Genomic DNA, 19,576 nt, shown 5'->3' on the forward strand with positions numbered 1-19,576 from the left:
GTACTAATCAATTAGAAAAATATTTCTAAGATAGGATAGAAAAAACTCATAAAATAAGACTCTATTCAAGAAATACTTCTATAAATATTGAGATGCACGTTAAACTACCGAAGAAATCGATATACTCATTGAAAAAATATGATGCTCATCTAACTTGATTCGGTTGCACTTTGAGAAATTTTTTAGATAAAGCTAAGGTTAGATTTAATTGTATTGTATTGTATTTATATCTTTGTTTTGAGAATTTTTTTGTGTAAAGGTTAAGTTTAGTTGTATTATTTTGATATCTCTATTATCGTATTATTTTGTTATAATTCACAGATGGTAGATGAGTGTCAAACGGCTTTGAGAAAATTTTTGTGTAAAAGTTAGATTTAATTATATTATTTTGTTGCAGTTTACAGGTGACGGATGAATGTCGATCGGCTTTGACAAATTTTTTTGATAAAGGTTAGGTTTGATTAAATAAATCTCTAAAAGATGTTAAATTTAATTATTGTATTCATCTTTATTATTTAAACAAATATCTTATTTAGTGCAACGTTTGAACTCAATAAAATAAGGCAAACGCCCGAGATACATACACCTAAACTAGTTATAATATGATTTTGTCGAGGTAGATCTTGACAAAGAATTATGACTCTACCAACGTGATAAAAGGTAAATTATACAAAATGATGTATCCATACTCTAACGCTAATCCTAAATATTTGGGAGTAAATAGGTGGATCAATAAAAAAAAAATTAAAGACCCCTTTCCTCTCACTGTATTCTTTATTAAAATTAATTTCTTATAAAATCTATGTATCTTTTAATGTACTCTTATTGCCTCAACCTTACGTACTTTCATATTCCCTTTGTCTCATTTTACCCGTCTCAAATTGGAATGGCACAACTGTTAAGAAAACAATGATTGGTAATGTAACTTTACCATTTTGCCCCTCTTAATTGTGTCTTGTTGTTAGTTCCAATATTGATGGATGACTAATACCAAAACACCATTTATATTCTTAATGGTGTACTCTTAATGGTATTCCTCTTTACAACATTTTTCAAGAATGCTAATAATAAGGAGTAATCAATTACACTAACGGTAGAATGAAAAAAAAAAATTGTCTTATCTTGATAAGTAAAAAATGACAAGTAAAATGAGACAACAAATTAGAAAATTTGGAACGAGTAAAATGGGACGGAGGGAGTATTAATTCATCTAAATTCTACGCTCATAATTCATTGGAAGAAGAAGGAAAGGGAGGCAAGATCAGAAGAAGCGGATGATGACGAAGGCGGACGAGAAGAATTTTTTGGGTAAGGCTACTAATTTGTTTTAACAATGACAAACCTCTAGATGTCCCCAAGCAAAACGTATATACTTTATAATTACCAAGGAATATATGTGCAATTCATGTACATACAATTATGGTTTTTAGATTATTATTTAAATCTTAAGCATCTTTAAGGTAAAGATGACATATCTCTTGTCGCCAACTACATCAAAAAATACAAGAAACTTTGAATTGGACGTAGATAGTTTTTTTCGTTTTTTCTGATTTCTATAGGCATTTCACCCTCACCTCAGAATGAGAGGACTTCGTTGAGCACTAAGATCTGTTCCCTTCGCAAGCATCCTTCAAAAGAGAAGTCCATAATCGTGAATACTCAAATTGGACTTGAAAAACCTCGTGGAGTTAGGATTTCAATTAATTTTAAAATTATATTTTGTTCACAAAACAGAGCAAAATAAAAGATTAATTAAATTTAACAACCACAAAAATCTATTCTATAATATATTAAAAGTGTGAAGGCCCTTAAAAAAGTTATTTGAACTTTTTATCCTTCATTAAAAGTCTTCATAATAGAAAAAATTGCCATTAACTATTTTCTTAAATTATTTTAGAATTATTTTATTTGTCTTAATTTCTTATTTAAAATCAACCAATACTTTTAAAAAGGAAAGCATTAACTGTAAAGAGAAATCAAAAGCCTTATTGTTGGAAAGAAGAAAAGAGTCCTAAATCATATAAAAATCCTCAAAATGGAAAAAAAAAAATCCTAAATTAACGTCTAGAAAAGAAATAAAAGGAGCCCTAAATTTAACTTAAAAAAACCAACGTAAACAACAAAAAAATAATCCTAAATAGGTATGAAAAAATTCAAGATTTTTAATCTTAAAATTTAATGAAAAACTTGGTAAGAAGTAAATAACCTAATTATCTTATTATTATAAATATTTTTTTAAAATTTTTTAATGTGTAAAATCTCTGAATATTTAGGACTTTTAATTTAGTTTAAATTAGGTCTAGAGCTCTTTATATATAGAAAGGAAAAAAGATAATCGTGAAAAATCCCAAGGTATGCTTCTCGAATCTTTCTACTATTTTTGTTATCACATATAGTTTATTTTATTAAAGTTTTAAATTTATATTTATCGATGAGGGTAATCGATCTCAAGTCTCTCATTTATTACTTTTCCTAGCACCTTTATTGTGTATTGGGTAATGATATAAATTCAATAGAGAACCAGAATTAAGGTGGAGGGTTAGTTTGATGGTTAAGCTAGCATTTTCTTGCTTGTTTATCCTTTGGGTTGGGTTATTATTTTTTGTGTTCATCAAAAGACAACAGAGAAATTAAGCAAACTCGGGAGATTTTCTATAACTTTTCGTGAAATTCGTCCCTCTCTAAGCCGCTTATTGTTCTCTATCAGGTATAATCCTTAAATCTGGCCACGTTTACAAATTTATGTTATTTATTTCATATGATATTGATCATATTTATTTCCATAATTTTATGTGTTTACAAAAATATAAAAGCTTCTTTATTTGTGTAATTCTAAATAATAGGAGTATTTTGTTTGGTATTATTTCTTGGATACCAATGGATTTGATGTTTTGTTAACTTAATACATGTGGTAGATGAATGTTCAGACGACTTTATGAAATTATTTTGTAAAGATCAGATTTAATTATGTTGCTTTGATATCTTGATTATCATATTATTTTATTTTATACACACGTGCAAAGCACGTACACTTTACTAGTATGAACTAAAAATTCTAGCGTGCAATAACATAGAGAAGTTCACTATTCGAATGAAAAAGTGGAATTAACAGCCTTTGAGCCAATTTGAATTTCACTATCAATAAATTTACCTCCAAAGTTTCTATGACAGTAATTGATTATTTGCCTTTAATTTCACCCAATAAAAATTTGCTTACATAAATATATCGAGGTCAGGGTGAAAAATCAAGGTCGGGTGTCAGAGTCGGGAGTTGGGGTTCAATTGAGAGTAGAGAAGGGGTCCTGGGTGGTGTGTCGAGGATGGGAGTTGGGATCGGATCCCGGATCAGGAATCAGTGTCGGATTCGAGAGTCAAGATTGGATCTAGATCGGGAGTTGAGAGTCGTGGTTAGCTTGAATCGAGAGTTGGGGTTGGGTTTCGAATACGAAGTCGAGGTAGATGATTGTGTCGACAGTCGGGGTTGGGTCTTGGGTGAGGAGTCGGGGTAGGGTCCTAGGTTGGTTGTCGTGGTTGGATCCTGCATCACGTGTGAGGAGTCGGGGTCTAAGGTCGTGATTGGAATTGGTGTCATTGATATTTGCCTAGATTATATCTAGATGGTCTTGATATAATATTTTCTTCAAACCAACCTAACATCATAAAATATGTATGAAAATCACTTATTTTCCCAGAAATATATTCTAGGAAAACATTTTCCTTCATACCAAACACACACTTAGTGTAAAATAAGTCATAAATATGTTTCTCACTATAAACCACTCTCTCTATACTTTTATTTGTCTACTTTGAACTTTACACATTCTTCAGAAAATAATAACTAATGTGTATTTTACCAAATATCCACATTATTTATAGGGTAAATCATGAAATTTTTTTTGTATAATTTTATTAATTGACATGGAACACACTATAACACACATACGCTAACTAGTATTGATATAAGACCAAACTCATGATTAATTAATTTAACGGGAGAACATTGAAATATTTAAATAATAATCAAGGAAAGAACGTGCTGAGATACATTGGTTAGATGTAAACACAATGCACATGCATTTCTGTTGGATTAGAACTATTAGAGTGGTTTGGTTTGAAAACAAGTTATATCGGGATTAGTTATGTTGGGATAAGTTGTGATGGGATAAGTTATATTGGAATTAGTTATGTTGGGATTATTTTTTATTGAGTATTTGGTTTGTTGTATTCAAAGTAATATGCATGGTATATATATATATATATTCAAACTTTAAATATTTATTCTTAAAAATAAAACTTTCATCTTATTTTGCTTAATTTTTTTTTGTGTGTGTATTTCCATAATTATATCGTGTGTATTTTAAAATGAAACTTTCATTTTATTTAGCTTAAATTTTTTTGCGTGTACCTTCCCATGATTATGCCGTGTGTGTTTAAAAAAATCTTACTACATCTTATTTAGTTTGAAATAAAAATTTTCAACTTAAGTTTATTAAAGTAAAAGATGATTTGTTGTTTATGTCACTTCATTTAAATACATATCACTCATATAATATAGAATATTAAATTCATTTTAATTGATACATAAAATATTAATTTTTAAGTGATTAAAAAAATATTTAATTTAAAATATGTAATTCAACAATGGAGTGACATTTTTATTATTTTTTAGAGAAATTAAAATATATAAATAAACATAATAATTATTCAAATAAATTTAACGTATAATATATTCATAAATAAAATATTTCTTAAACGTGTATGAATCTCTAATATTTCTTGTTAAATTACTTATTTTGTTCTAAATTCCATAAAATATTGATAATCTCATTTTTTGTTAAAACAATTCATCATCAAAAAATGTGAAAAAGAATTACTCTCATTTTTTATTATTTAGTATCATTAATAGTTGGAGAGTCAAATTATATTTTTTTTAAAAAACTAAATTTTTAAATATTTTTAGCTAAATATGAAAAAAAAATTATTTAATAATTAAGCATGTATTAAGTTAGAAAGCGAATGTCAACATACTTTAGTAACTTGTCCATAATTTTATAAAATACATTATATTTTATTAAAAAAATAAAGTAATATATATATATATATATATATATATATATATATAATCTAAAAAGAATTTGGAGGGCAATTGTGCCTTATTATAATTTTATCCCAAAAATAACTTAATATGGGATAATAATCTCATTATATCTATGGATAACTTATTCTGGGACTAATAATCAGTCCCGAAATAAGTTATCCCAAATATTAACAATCAAATAAGTGAAACAAATTTTTATCCCATAATTATTATTTTATCTCGGGATTATTTATATCCAAACCACAAACCAAACGGTACCTTAATATAAATGATTGCCAAACACGTGCAGCTAAACAATTATATACACTACCTCTATGATTAAAGTGGTGAGCTAAATATAATATTGGATAAATGAACAACATAAATATTTATTTGCATATTTTTGAACTTTAGTTATCCTATATAATAAGGCGTGATGAAGCAGCTGAAGAAGGCTGCTATGGTGGATATATCTGCTTCAGCTGCTTCAATCGTGATTTTAGTATATTATCTTTATATAATTATTATAAGTTATTCACGTATTAAAAAATAAAAATACTTAATTAAAAAATTAAAATAGATATTTATGACATAACTGCTTCACTATTTCAATCGTGTCATTTAAATATTAAAAAATTCATAATATTTAATAAAAAAATAGAGATAAAATGGGATTTTTTTTTTATATTTTAAATTAACTTGACGTCTTATATGGGACAACTTAAAAAAAAATTTCACAAGTATGTTTTATAATAATTTTACTATGTCACTTTTAATTAGTAGAATAGAAGAAAAAACATTAAAAATCACAATAATTAAAAATTTAAATAATTTAAAACATATAATTAGCTATCCATCTCACAAAAGTTTGAACAACTTAAAATATTGTTAAATATAGTAACATATGTCTAACTTAGAATTTAACAATCAAACAAATGAACGTTTTAATTAAGTAATAGAATTATACATAAAATTGAATTTTTAAGAATCAACATTGGGCTAAGGCGTGATGAAGCAGCTGAAGCAGGCTGCTCATGGTCAACATGCCTGTTTCAGCTGCTTCAATCGTGATTTTACTATATTATCCTTATGTAATTATTATAAGTTATTCACATATTAAAAATTAAAAATACTTAATTAAAAAATTAAAATAGATATTTATGACATAACTGCTTCAGCTGTTTCAATCGTGTCATTTAAATATTAAAAAATTCATAATATTTAATTAAAAAACTAGAAATAAAATGAGCATTTTTTTTATGTTTTAAATTAACTTGATGTCTTATATAGGACAACTTTAAAAAAAAATAACAAGTATTTTTAATAATAATTTTGCTATGTCACTTTTAATTACTAGAATAGAAGAAAAAACACCAAAAATCACAATAATTAAAAATTTAAATAATTTAAAAAATATAATTAGCTATCCATCTCACAAAAGTTTGAACAACTTAAAATATTTTTATACAAATTTCATTAATCTAATTATAGTAATATATGTCTAACTTAGAATTTAACAACCAAACAATTTAACGTTTTAATTAAGTAATAGAATTATACATAAAATTAAATTTTTAAGAATCAACATTGGGTCGTGCTAGGATAATAAGGCGTGATGAAGCAGCTGAAGCAGGCTGCTAATCGTCAGCAGCCTGCTTCAGCTGCTTCAATCGTGATTTTACTATATTATCATTATGTAATTATTATAAGTTATTCACGTATTAAAAATTAAAAATACTTAATTAAAAAATTAAAATATATATTTATGACATAACTGCTTCAGCTGTTTCAATTGTGTCATTTAAATATTAAAAAATTCATAATATTTAATAAAAAAATAGAGATAAAATGGGATTTTTTTTTATTTTTTAAATTAACTTGACGTCTTATATGAGACAACTTAAAAAAAATCACAAGTATTTTTTATAATAATTTTACTATGTCACTTTTAATTAGTAGAATAGAAGGAAAAACATTAAAAATCACAATTATTAAAAATTTAAATAATTTAAAAAATATAATTAGCTATCCATTTCACAAAAGTTTGAACAACTTAAAATATTGTTATACAAATTTCATTAAACTAAATAGAGAAAATACATCAAAACACGCTTAAACTTGTCCGTAAAACTCACATTAGCAACTTAACTTTACGGGTAATTATTTACCCCCCTAAACAACTCTTAAGTGAATTTTCTACAACCCCAAAAATATTACACCACTCTTACTATGGAAAGTGCATTACACACGCGCCGATGTGGGCGCCACGACGGCGCCACAACAGAGCCACATAATTTTTTTTTAAAAATACTTTATCTCAAAAATTCCCATACCCCTCTTTTCTTCTCCTCTTCAACCCCCACCTCCTAGCCCGATTTTTTACATTATCCTTATTATTATTATTATTATTATTATTATTATTATTATTATTATTATTATTATTATTATTATTATTATTATTATTATATGAAAAAAGTGAAAAATCCCTATATCCCTCCTTTCTTCTCCTCTTCATCCCCCACCCCACCCCACCCCACTCCTGGACCCAAAAATTATTTCTTCTTCAAATCCGTTTCCCCGCCCTTTCACCTCCGTCATGCTTTCATTTTTTTAAGGTTGATTATTTCTAATTTTGAATTCAATATTTTGAAATTGGTGCATTTTTCATATGAGCATTTCTAATTTGTTCATCAAAATAAAAATCTGATCAATATGGATCAACTATTGAGGAAAAATGATTTTGATGGAATAAATTGAATTTTTTTTGAAGATTTTCGATATGTATTTGATTGTAGTTGGTTGATGGGTGTAAAAAAAATGAAATAGAGAACAAGAAGAGAGGGGTTGGTGGGGTGTGAAGAAGATGATGTAGGAGATAATTTGGTAGCTGAAAATAAATAAATGGGGCCTACTAATTTATTTATTTTTTAATTACAATGCGCAGATTTCAATAAATATTGCCACGTCAGCTTTTGAGGTTGTAGAAAATTCAGTTGAAAGTTGTTTGGGGGGGGGGGGTAAATAATTACCCGTAAAGTTAAAGTGCTAAAGTAAGTTTTGCGGACAAGTTTAAGGGTGTTTTGATGTATTTTCTCAACTAAATATAGTAATATATGTCTAACTTAGAATTTAACAACCAAACAAATGAACGTTTTAATTAAATAATAGAATTATACATAAAATTGAATTTTTAAGAATCAACATTGGGCTAAGGCGTGATGAAGCAGTTGAAGCAGGCTGCTCATGGTCAACATGCCTGCTTCAGCTGCTTCAATCGTGATTTTACTATCCTTATGTAATTATTATAAGTTATTCACGTATTAAAAATTTAAGATACTTAATTAAAAGATCAAAATAGATTTTTATGACATAACTGCTTTAGCTATTTCAATCGTGTCATTTAAATAATAAAAAATTCAAAATATTTAATTAAAAAAATAGAGATAAAATGAGAATTTATTTTGATGTTTTAAATTAACTTGATATCTTATATAGGACAACTTAAAAAAAATTCACAAGTATTTTTTATAATTATTTTGCTATGTCACTTTTAATTAGTAGAATAGAAGAAAAAACATCAAAAATCACAATAATTAAAATTTTAAATAATTTAAAAAATATAATTAGCTATCCATCTCACAAAAGTTTGAACAACTTAAAATATTGTTATACAAATTTCATTAATCTAAATATAGTAATATATATCTAACTTAGAATTTAACAACCAAACAAATGAACGTTTTAATTAAGTAATAGAATTATACATAAAATTAAATTTTTAAGAATCAACATTGGGCCGTGCGTAGCACGGCGCAAGCCGCCTAGTTGTATATAAGAGGGAGTTTCATATTGAAGCAGGCAGCAGGTCGACATGCCTGCTTCAACTGCTTCAATCGTGTTTTTACTATATCACCCTTAATTAATTATTATAAGTCATTTACGTATTAGAAAATTAATAATATTTAATACAAATAAGTAAAATAAACATTTCTGACATGTCTGCTTCAGCTGCTTCAATCGAAAGTTTGTCGTATCACCCCTAATTAATTATTATAAGTCATGTAAGCATTTAAAAATTAACAGTATATATTTAATAAAAAGGATAAAATAGAAATAAAATAATAAATTAACTCTTGATATTTTAAATTAGCTTGACGTCTTATATGAGGCCCATTTAGATTTTTTTCACAAGTAATTTTTTGTAGTTATTATATTATATCACTTTTAATACATGTCTACTTCGCGGCTTCAATCGTGATTTTACTATATCATCTCTAATTACTTATTATGGTTATTTAAGCATTAAAAAATTATATTATTAGTATCCTATGTAAGAAGTCACAATAGGCAACTGAAGCAGATTGCTCATGGTCGACATGTCTGCTTCGGCTGTTTTAATCATGATTTTACATTACCCCTAGGTAATTATTATAAGTCATTTACGTATTAAAAAATTAATAATATTTAATAAAAACTAAAATATATATTTATGACATGACCGTTTCAACTACTTCAATCGTAATTTTATCATATTACCCATAATTAATTATTACAAGTCATCTAAGTATTAAAAAATTAATAATATTTAATAAAAAAAGGTAAAATAGACGTAAAATGATAAATTAATTTTGATATTTTAAATTAACTTGATGTCTTATATGGGCCACTTAAAAAAAATTCACAAGTATTTTTTGTAATAATTTTACTATGTTGCTTCTAATTTGTAGAATAAAATAAAAAAATATTATAAATTACAATAATTAAAAACTTAAATTATTTAAAGAATATAATTGACTATTAATGCACAAAAGTTTAAACAACTTAAAATATCGTTATACAAATTTCAACAATCTAAATATAATATTATATGACTAACTTAGAATTTATCAATCAAACAAATGAAGTTTTTAATTAAATGATAGAATTATACATAACATAAAATTTTTAAGGATCAACATTGGGCCGACTAGTATATACTATAAGTAAAGGTTTTGGGTGGCTATGAAGGTCATTTTAGTAAATAACACCAACACCAAAGATATTTTTGTAACAAAAACCTCCAATCAATGACACTTCCACGTGTCTTTATCCTCTACTGTTTTAACTTTTTCAAAATCTTCTCCTATGTCCATTTTCTCTTTGTTTTTTTTTCTACTATATTTCCTACACACCTTGACAACAAAACACAAGCTTCAAACAAAGTTTTATTTTGAATTCATATCATATTCTTAATCTCAATTTTCATTAGTCCATCATAATTTATTTTTGGTAAGTGCATCTTTGATGGTGGAGCAAGTTTTCATTTGATGTTTACATTTGTAATGAATATTGTTATATATATATATGATACATGATGCTAACTATCTCAAGTTTTAATCATTTTATTTTAAATTTGTTATTATTACTCCCTTCGTTTCATAATAAATAAATTGTTGAATTTTGACACACATATTAAGGAAAAAATATTAAAGACATAAATTTAACACAACTTTCTATTTTTACCCAAAAAAAGAAAAATTTGACCTTGTAATATCTTTTCAAAAGTTAATTGGCTGTCAAATTATAAGGGCAAATTTGAAAAAAAATTCAATGATTCACTTATTTTGAAACACCAATAAATACCCCAACAATTCACTTATTCTGAAACGAAGGGACTATTATTCTATTATACAAATTAATTAATTCAAGTTTTAATCTATTTTCTCTAGATCTGTAGTTAATATTGTTATGATCCTAACTAATTCAATTTTCCTTTGGATCTCTTATTACTCTTGTTTTGTGATACTAACTAATTAAAATTTTGATCTTTTTATATAAGGATCTGTAATTAGCTTTGTTTTTTAAACCTTAAATTAAGATTAAACTTCTATAATTGTTGTTGTTTTATGATACTAATCGACGGCATAAATTACACTTGAAAAGATTGGTCGAAAAGGATGGTCAATTTAGCTAGAGAACTCGGATTGCAATAGATTATAAGTAGTTTGTGTAGTTAGTAATTTGGTATTAGTTAGTATTTTTGAATCCAACTTTTATATATTTTTTAAAAAAATATATTTGATAGTTAATTTAATTTTTGAGTATATATATTTTACAATTGATGATAATCTATCTCTTTATGTTGAAATACAAAACTAATATATTGAAATGGGAGTTCAATTACATTAGTTTCAGAGGTTGTTATAAGTGCTCCATATTTAGAGCTGTATTTTCCTCTCTTATTTTCAATTTATATTACTTATTCGTAGCCCTAATGAGCCCTACTGTTTAACATTCTTTTGAAGTTATAGTTGTGTTTGATTATTGAAATGATCTTGTGATTTCTCTTTCTCATTTTAGCTAATTAACTAAATTAACGCTCTTTCAATTTTCACCATTATCGATCATGTAGCCAAGGCGTAGTTGTGAGGAATGTCTACAATAACACCTCATTAATCAAAATGAATGCCAGGGAATTCAGTTATTTGTATATGCTATGATGCTTTGGTTTATTTATTTGTATTTATTAGCGTGTTTGATATTATTTATCTCATATTGTTCTTGTCTATGATAGGGCATTGTTGGTGTTCTGGAATCTACTGCAGTCGTCAACCAAGGTAAGTGTATGTATAGCATTTATGTGTATTCTCCACTTATTTTTTTCCTTCTTCTCCGTAGTGTTTTTTTTGGGGTGAGTAAAGGATTACCATAACAAAAACATCACAGTAGAGAGAGATCAGTCTTGTTTGTCACATCTAAACTATGTTATTAGAGCAACCATTCTAATTAGCTTATTTCAGATCTCTTGATTTTTTTTAATATTTAACGAATTATATGGATATAAGGAAATTTTATTGGTTCTTTTAGGTGTTCTGATTTGTCAACAGAGAGAGTTCAGGAGATATTTAGTTGTAATCTTGAAATCTAATTGAGACACCTGATCATTTTATGTAGAAGATCCATTGGCCCTTCGCTACCTGAAGGGCGTAGCGAGCAGACCTCCAAAAACAGGGAAAGTGTCTAACTTCGATTATAAAAATGTTTTGAGAGAAATGGAGAAGTTAGTGACAGATAAACTTGTATGAGATATTAGAATATGTAATTTCGCAATCAAGAAACTTAATAAGCTTTTAACTTATATATAAATAAAGTTTTTGGGTGACTATGAAGGTCATTTTAGTAAATAACACCAACACCAAAGATATTTTCATAACTAAAACCTCCAATCAATAACACTTCCACGTGTCTTTTGCCTCTACTGTTTAACTTTCTCAAAATCTTCTCTCATGTCTATTTTCTCTTTGTTTTTCCTTTTTTCTACTATATTCCATTCGCACCTAGACACCAAAACACAACCTTCAAACAATTTTTTTTTTTGGATTCATATCATATTCTTAATCTCAATTTTCATTAGTCCATCATAATTTATTTTTGGTAAGTGCATCTTTGATGGTGGAGCAAATTTTCATTTGATGTTTACATTTGTAATGAATATTGTTATATATATTTATGATACATGATGTTAACTATTTCAAGTTTTAATCATTTTATTTCAAATCTGGTATTATTATTGTTCTATTATACAAATTAACTAATTCAAGTTTTAATCTATTTTCTCTAGATCTGTAGTTAAGATTGTTATGATCCTAACTAATGAATATATATATATATATGATGCATGATGCTAACTATTTCAAGTTTTAATCCTTTCATTTCAAATCTGTTATTATTATTGTTCTATTATACAAATTAACTAATTCAAGTTTTAATCTATTTTCTCTAGATCTGTAGTTAATATTATTATGATCTAACTAATTCAATTTTCCTCTGAATCTCTTCTTAGTGTTGTTCTATGATACTAACTAATTAAGGTTTTGATCTTTTTATATCAGGATCTGTAATTAACTTTATTTTTGATACCTTAAATTAAGATTAAACCTCCGTAATTGCTGTTGTTCTATGATACTAATCGACGACATAGAAATCACACTTGAAAATTACACTTGAAAAGGTTGGTCGAAAAGGATGGTCAATTTAGCTAGAGAACACGGATTGTAGTAGATTATAAATGGTTTGGGTAGTTAGTAATTTGCTATTAGTTAGTGTTTTTGAGTTTAACTTTTATATTTTTTTTAAAAAATATATTTGATAGTTAATTTAATTTTTGAGTATATATATTTTACAATTGTTGATAATCTATCTTTTTGTGTTGAAATACAAAACTAATATATTGAAATGGGAGTTCAATTACATGTATAGTTTCAGAGGTTGTTATAAGTGCTCTGTATTTAAAGCTGTATTTTTCTCTTTTTTTTTTAATTTATATTACTTATTCTTGGCCCTAATGAGCCCTACTGTTTAATTTCTTTTGAAGTTATAGTTGTGTTTGATTATTGAAATGATCTTCTGATTTCTCTTTCTCGTTTTAGCTAATTAACTAAATTACCGCTCTTTTAATTTTCACCATTATCAGTCATGTAGCCAAGGTGTAGTTGTGAGGAATGTCTACAATAACACCTCATTAGTCAAAATGAATGCCAGGGAATTCAGTTATTTGTATATGCTATGATGCTTTGGTTTATTTATTTGTATTTATCAGCGTGTTTGATATTATTTATCTCATATTGTTCTTGTCTATGACAGGGCATTGTTGGTGTTCTGGAGTCTACTGCAGTCGTCAATCAATGTAAGTGTATGTATAGCATTTGTGTGTATTCTCCACTTATTTTTTCCTTTTTCTCCGTAGTTCATTTTTTTTGGGTGAGTAAACGATTACCACAACAAAAACATCACAGTAGAGAGAGATCAGTCTTGTTTGTCACATCTAAACTATGTTATTAGAGCAACCATGCTAATTAACTTATTTCAGATCTGTTGAATAGTTTTTACATTCAATATGCAATTTAACGAATTATATGGATATAAGGAGATTTTATTGGTTCTTTTAGGTGTTCTGATTTGTCAGCAGAGAGAGTTCAGCCTGCATTGGCGAAGATATTTAGTTGTAATATTGAAATCTAATTGAGACACCTGATCATTTTATGTAGAAGATCCATTGGCCCTTCTGTACCTGAAGGACGTAGCGAGCAGGCCTCCAAAAGCAGGGAAAGTGTCCAACTTCGATTATAAAAGCGTTTCGAGAGAAATGGAGTAGTTAGTGACAGATAAACCGGTACGAGATATTGGAATATGTAATTTCACAGTCAAGAAACTGAATAAGCTTTTAAATATTGCCCAGATAATGCCTTTTGTGTGCCAGGTTAGTTGAATATTCTAATGCCCTCTTCTTCTTCTTCTTCTTTTTCTTCTTTTTTTTTTTGGTATTTATAGGTGTAATGTTATGTACTCAGATGGAGATGCACTGCACCCTGGATGGAGAAATGAAAAGATGTTGGAGGCGTGCAAGAAGAATCATATCCACATCACACTAAGTAATAGTGTAACCTGTGAGTTCACGTGAATTCAGTAATTTTTGTCTCGACATTGTATGTATCTCTTTAAAGAAGGATGGACTCCTCTTTTGTATATACTATGTACAACTTCATGTATGTAACTGATAGAAGAATTGTTGCTTTTAAGAATGAACCAGGTTCAAGATTGGATCGAGGGGCTTGTGTTTGGATTATTTGACTGTTATATATTAACTTGATATTGTTATAAGAGCCTAGCCATTTCAACTTTTGGATTCGTGATCCACTTTTTTCTTCTTTTTTCGTGATTGTATGTTGTCCTTTTCTGAAACATGACATGTTGAAACATTTCAGAAGGATTATGTTAGGGAAGAATTGCAGAAATACAAACATCTAGAATGAGATTAGAGTACCTAAAATCTGTTCTGAGGCAAGAAGTTGGATTTTTCGACACACAGGCCACTGAATCTTCCACTACTTATCACGTCATTTCAACTGTCTCAGCTGATTCAACTACCATCCAAATTACTATACACGAGAAGGTATTTATAAATTTCCTTCCAATTTGGCAGAATCTTTTAGTGTTGTTCAGTTTGCAATGGTGCATAGAAGACTCCATAATGCGAAAGCATAGTCTTGTTTGATTATTTAATCTTCCTGTAGTTCATTGTTGGATATTAATTTCTTTTCTTGAATGGAAAGCAGGTTGCAGAAAATCCAATATCCCTAGCTAAACTAGAATCTGCAATCCTTTAGGTATGATTTCCTTAATGGTAGATAAGATATTACCGTCACTGATTTCTGATCTAACTGAAAGGCGAGAAAATCTTTTTGAATGGTCGTACAGGACTCAATTGTTAAACAGGTTAATGAAAATGAAAGTTCTGGATGGAGAGCTACACTGAACCCTCAGTTCTCGAATTTTTACAGTGAGATTTTCATAAAGATGTATCTTTAATATGGACAAACTTAGTTGCACTTTTTTTGTGCAATGCCACATCCTTTGCCACTCCTTTTATGAGTGCTTGTACCGCACATTCACAGGTTTCCCAATTTAAGCGGCTTCTTGGAGTTAAGTCCACAAAAAAGGGTGATTTAAAAGGTATCCCTATTTTGACTCATCCAAAACTTTTGAAGTTATCCCAAGAGTTTGATGCACGAGAGGCTTGGCCTCACTGTAGCACTATTGGGAGAATTCCTGGCTAGATTCTTCATCGTATTGGGGCAGGTTGGATAAAATGGAGGCTCGCTTTGGGAATTCTATGCGATAAGAAGGTGCCTCCTAAGCTGAAAGTCAAATTCTATAAAGTCACAGTCCGACCGGCTATGTTATATAGTGCGGAGTGTTGGTCGGTTAAGTACTCTCATATCCAAAAGTTGAAGGTGGCGGAAATGAAAATGTTGCGTTGGATGTGTGGATTTTCAAGGGCTGATAGGGTTAGGAATGAAATTATTCGGGAGAAGGTGGGTGTGGTGTCGATGGAGGATAAAATGCGGGAAGTGAGGTTGAGATGGTTTGGTCATGTGATGAAGAGGGGCACAGATGCGCCGGTTCGTAGGTGTGAGAGGGTAGCCTTGGATGGTTTCAAGCGGGGTAGAGTTAGACCGAAGAAATACTGGAGTGAAGTGATTAAACGTGACATGGATCAGTTAGAACTGACTGAGAACATGACCCTAGATAGGAAGATATGGAGGAAAAACATTAGGATAGAGGGCTAAGCCGTGTGGTCGAGTAGGCAGTAGTTAGGAGGGCTTTGGTTCTGGTAATGTTCAATATTTTTGGGGATGTCGTGCATATGTTATTTTATTATGTCCCATGCCTGGGATGTTTTTTTTTTTTTTGATATTGTCCTTTTCCTATGCCGGGGGTCTATCGGAAACAACCTCTCTACTTCTTTGGAGGTAGTGGTATGGACTGCGTACATTTTACCCTCCCCAGACCTCACGACGTGGGAATATACTGGGTTTGTTGTTGTTGTTGTAGTTTCTTCACTTTCTTTCTTGGTTTATTGTTGTAGTTCTATAGAGTTGTGCTAATGTTTTCCATCTTTAGATGTCATGCACTGGTACTATTTTGCGGTCGCAAATCAAGTAATTTGTCTTGATTCTTGTCTCATTCATTTGTTTCCCCCCTGAATTTGCTATTCATCTCTCTAGAAATTCTAATAATCTGGTTGTTTGTATTTCAGGGGCATTGTGGTTCTTGTTGGGATTTTGGTGCTGCTTAGTCATTGTCTGATTGTTTCTGTAGTTACTATGGCTTGGTAAATTCATTTCTTCATGCAAAAGTTTGCAAGGTCTATTCTATTTATGGTCGCTAATGATTCAATTTAATGTGTAAGGCAGAATCTCTCTGTGTCAGCAAATGATATCCTAGCATGCTGTGGCTATTTATGTGGGGATAGTTGTGATGGTGGATACCCATTACAAGCGTGGAAATACTTTGTCCGCAAGGGTGTGGTCACTGAGGTATGACGTTTTAATTTTCTTGTTTAAGACGCACCAAACTGGATATTTTTTCTTTTCATTTCTTTTTTTTTTCTTAACCATACCTTTGTTTCCATTTCTCTTTAAAGCAGTTGTTGTTGCATGTATCAGCAGTGGCTTCAGGTAAATAAACAAATAGTGAAAGAAGCAGAAAATGGGTCCAACAATGAGAATCCCAACTTCTAACTCCTTAGATTTCTTCTGCCAACTTATAGTTCCAATGTATTAAATGGTAGCATGAAGTATCCCTCCGAGAATGAAGAAGTAAGGATTAGTATTTAGAATTAAGTTGTAGTTATTGTTGGGATTAGTGTTTCTATTTACCATAAAATGCCTAACACATTACTGATTCATGAAAGATAGTAAGATACTGATATGCCTTCACATTGCGTCTTCCTTCCTTCCTTTTACTAAATTCATTCATTCCATTTTGATAGATACTGTAAATTTCATTCCTTGGTATGCTTTGTAATGGCAGGATCCACTAATTTTGTCAAACAGTTTATGGTATAGTCGACAGAATGGTTTTTCCTTTTTCTTCTGTTGTAAATGAATTTTTTCATGAAAATCAAAGAATGTATTATTTTGCAAATAAACATTAATGTAACTATACGCATAATCTATATTGGATTTAGATGTGAATTTTATTCCTGGATATTGTGCTCTCAAAGTTGAAACTCCTTAGTAATATTTGTAACTACAGAATATTACAAACAATGTTGGTGAGAATATGCAACGTTACTTTAGCGAGCAATATCAAAATTAAAACTCTTTAATAATATTTGTAATGACCGATATAAACAATGTCACTGACTGCATGAGCACGGACCATCTAGTATCTATATATTAGAAGAGTGACTTCAACATGGTAGCTTAATGTCATTGGACAAAGGATTCAGGGCATTATAATCTTTTTATATAATTTACAAGATAAGTTTGATTGAATTAAGTTCTCTTTTGTGTTTCTTTATTTGTACTCATGAAACAACTTGAATAAAAAGCCAATTTTTTTAAATCAAATTACAAATCACACCATAGTAAAATGCCCACATTTTCGTACTAAAGAACAACTCATGGCCCTATGTCATTAAATGCAGTGGGGCCATTGAACTTTATTAAGTCTTTAACTACTAAGAAAATGATTTAAGTAATTTTACAAAAAAAACATGATTTATATTAATAATTGTAATTACATTTTAAAATTAAATAAAGGTTATATTTTTCTTTTTATTTCGATCTTATACTACAAACAAAATTTATTTATAATTATTTATTTTAGCAAATTAAGAAAAGAAATATTATTTTCTTCTAATATTACATCAAATTTTGATTTTTAAAATTTATTAATAAAATTAATTTAGTAAAATAAATTTTTAATACATATTTTTGGAACCATGTCAAATCGACATGGATCAAGTAACAAAACTAAAATAATATTTATTATGTTGGCTTAAATAGCTAATAGATTTTGCCTAAGCGTCAGGTAAATATAATTTATATCAAATATATATTAAAAAAACTTATTAATATTAAAAGGATATAAACTTATGATATGTTTATTTTATCTTTTATAATTAAGATGAAATTTAAATAAAAGTAAGAGCACAAATACATATAAGTACTTTTTTCATTTAGATTTATGTCATATACTTTTATAAAAAATATATACTAAATATTGACATGCAATTTTTTTCACTCCTTGATATATTAAAGAATTATACTTAAAAGAAAAAAAGTTTGTAAGGGTTAATTTGGGTCCACAATTAAAGAGTTCAACGTGTAATATCTTCATAAAATAAAATATTTAAACTGTAACTATTTTAAAATATAAATATAGAAACTCTTTTTTTTTTTTTTTAAATTGAAGAATAATATATTATAAAATTAAATGAAAAACATAATAAATTGAACTTTTTACTCTTGGAAAAGAATCAACAGTAAAACATCTTTTGATATAAAATCTATTTGAAAATTATGTAAAAGCATTATAAATCACAATAACTAATAATTAAAATATTTAAAAGATATATACAAATTTTGTTAACTCTCAAAATTATATGTATACCATATAAATTGAGACAAAGGAATTACACACCACAATAATAACAGCTTACTCTATCATATTTTTGTTGATTTTTACAATTTTATTAGTGCCACATAATTGAGACAAAGTGTAACACATATTATGTGATACAAAAAATTTGGTTGACTTTTAAAATTCTATCCGTGTCACATAAATTGAGAGATAGTAAGTAACATATATTGTTTGAAAATGACATAAAAAGTATCATAAATTTGAATAATTAAAAGCTTAAAATATTTAACAGCATATAAAAATTTGATTGATTCACCAAATACTATCGCACTCACATAAATTGGGACAAAGGTAGTGACATATATTATTTAAAAATCAGTAAAAAGTACTATAAGTCAAAATAATTAACAACTCAAAAAATATAGAAATTATATACAAAAAATTTTGATTAACTCTCTAAATTCTATCTGTGTCACATGAATTGAAATAGATAGAGTAACATATATTATTTAAAAATTATGTAAAAGTATTATAAATTACAATAATTAACAACATAAAATATTTTAAAACAACACAACAATCTAAAAA

General features: G+C 28.1%; 1 pseudogene; it reads left to right on the plus strand.

Annotated features, from left to right (window-relative positions):
- The first annotated feature begins 12,333 nt into the window (after positions 1–12,333).
- On the plus strand, positions 12,334–17,331 carry LOC107847037 (annotated as a pseudogene).
- The last annotated feature ends 2,245 nt before the right edge of the window (positions 17,332–19,576 follow it).

The sequence above is a fragment of the Capsicum annuum genome, chromosome 11 (genome assembly GCF_002878395.1).
Source record: "Capsicum annuum cultivar UCD-10X-F1 chromosome 11, UCD10Xv1.1, whole genome shotgun sequence".
NCBI classification, from domain to species: Eukaryota; Viridiplantae; Streptophyta; class Magnoliopsida; order Solanales; family Solanaceae; genus Capsicum; species Capsicum annuum.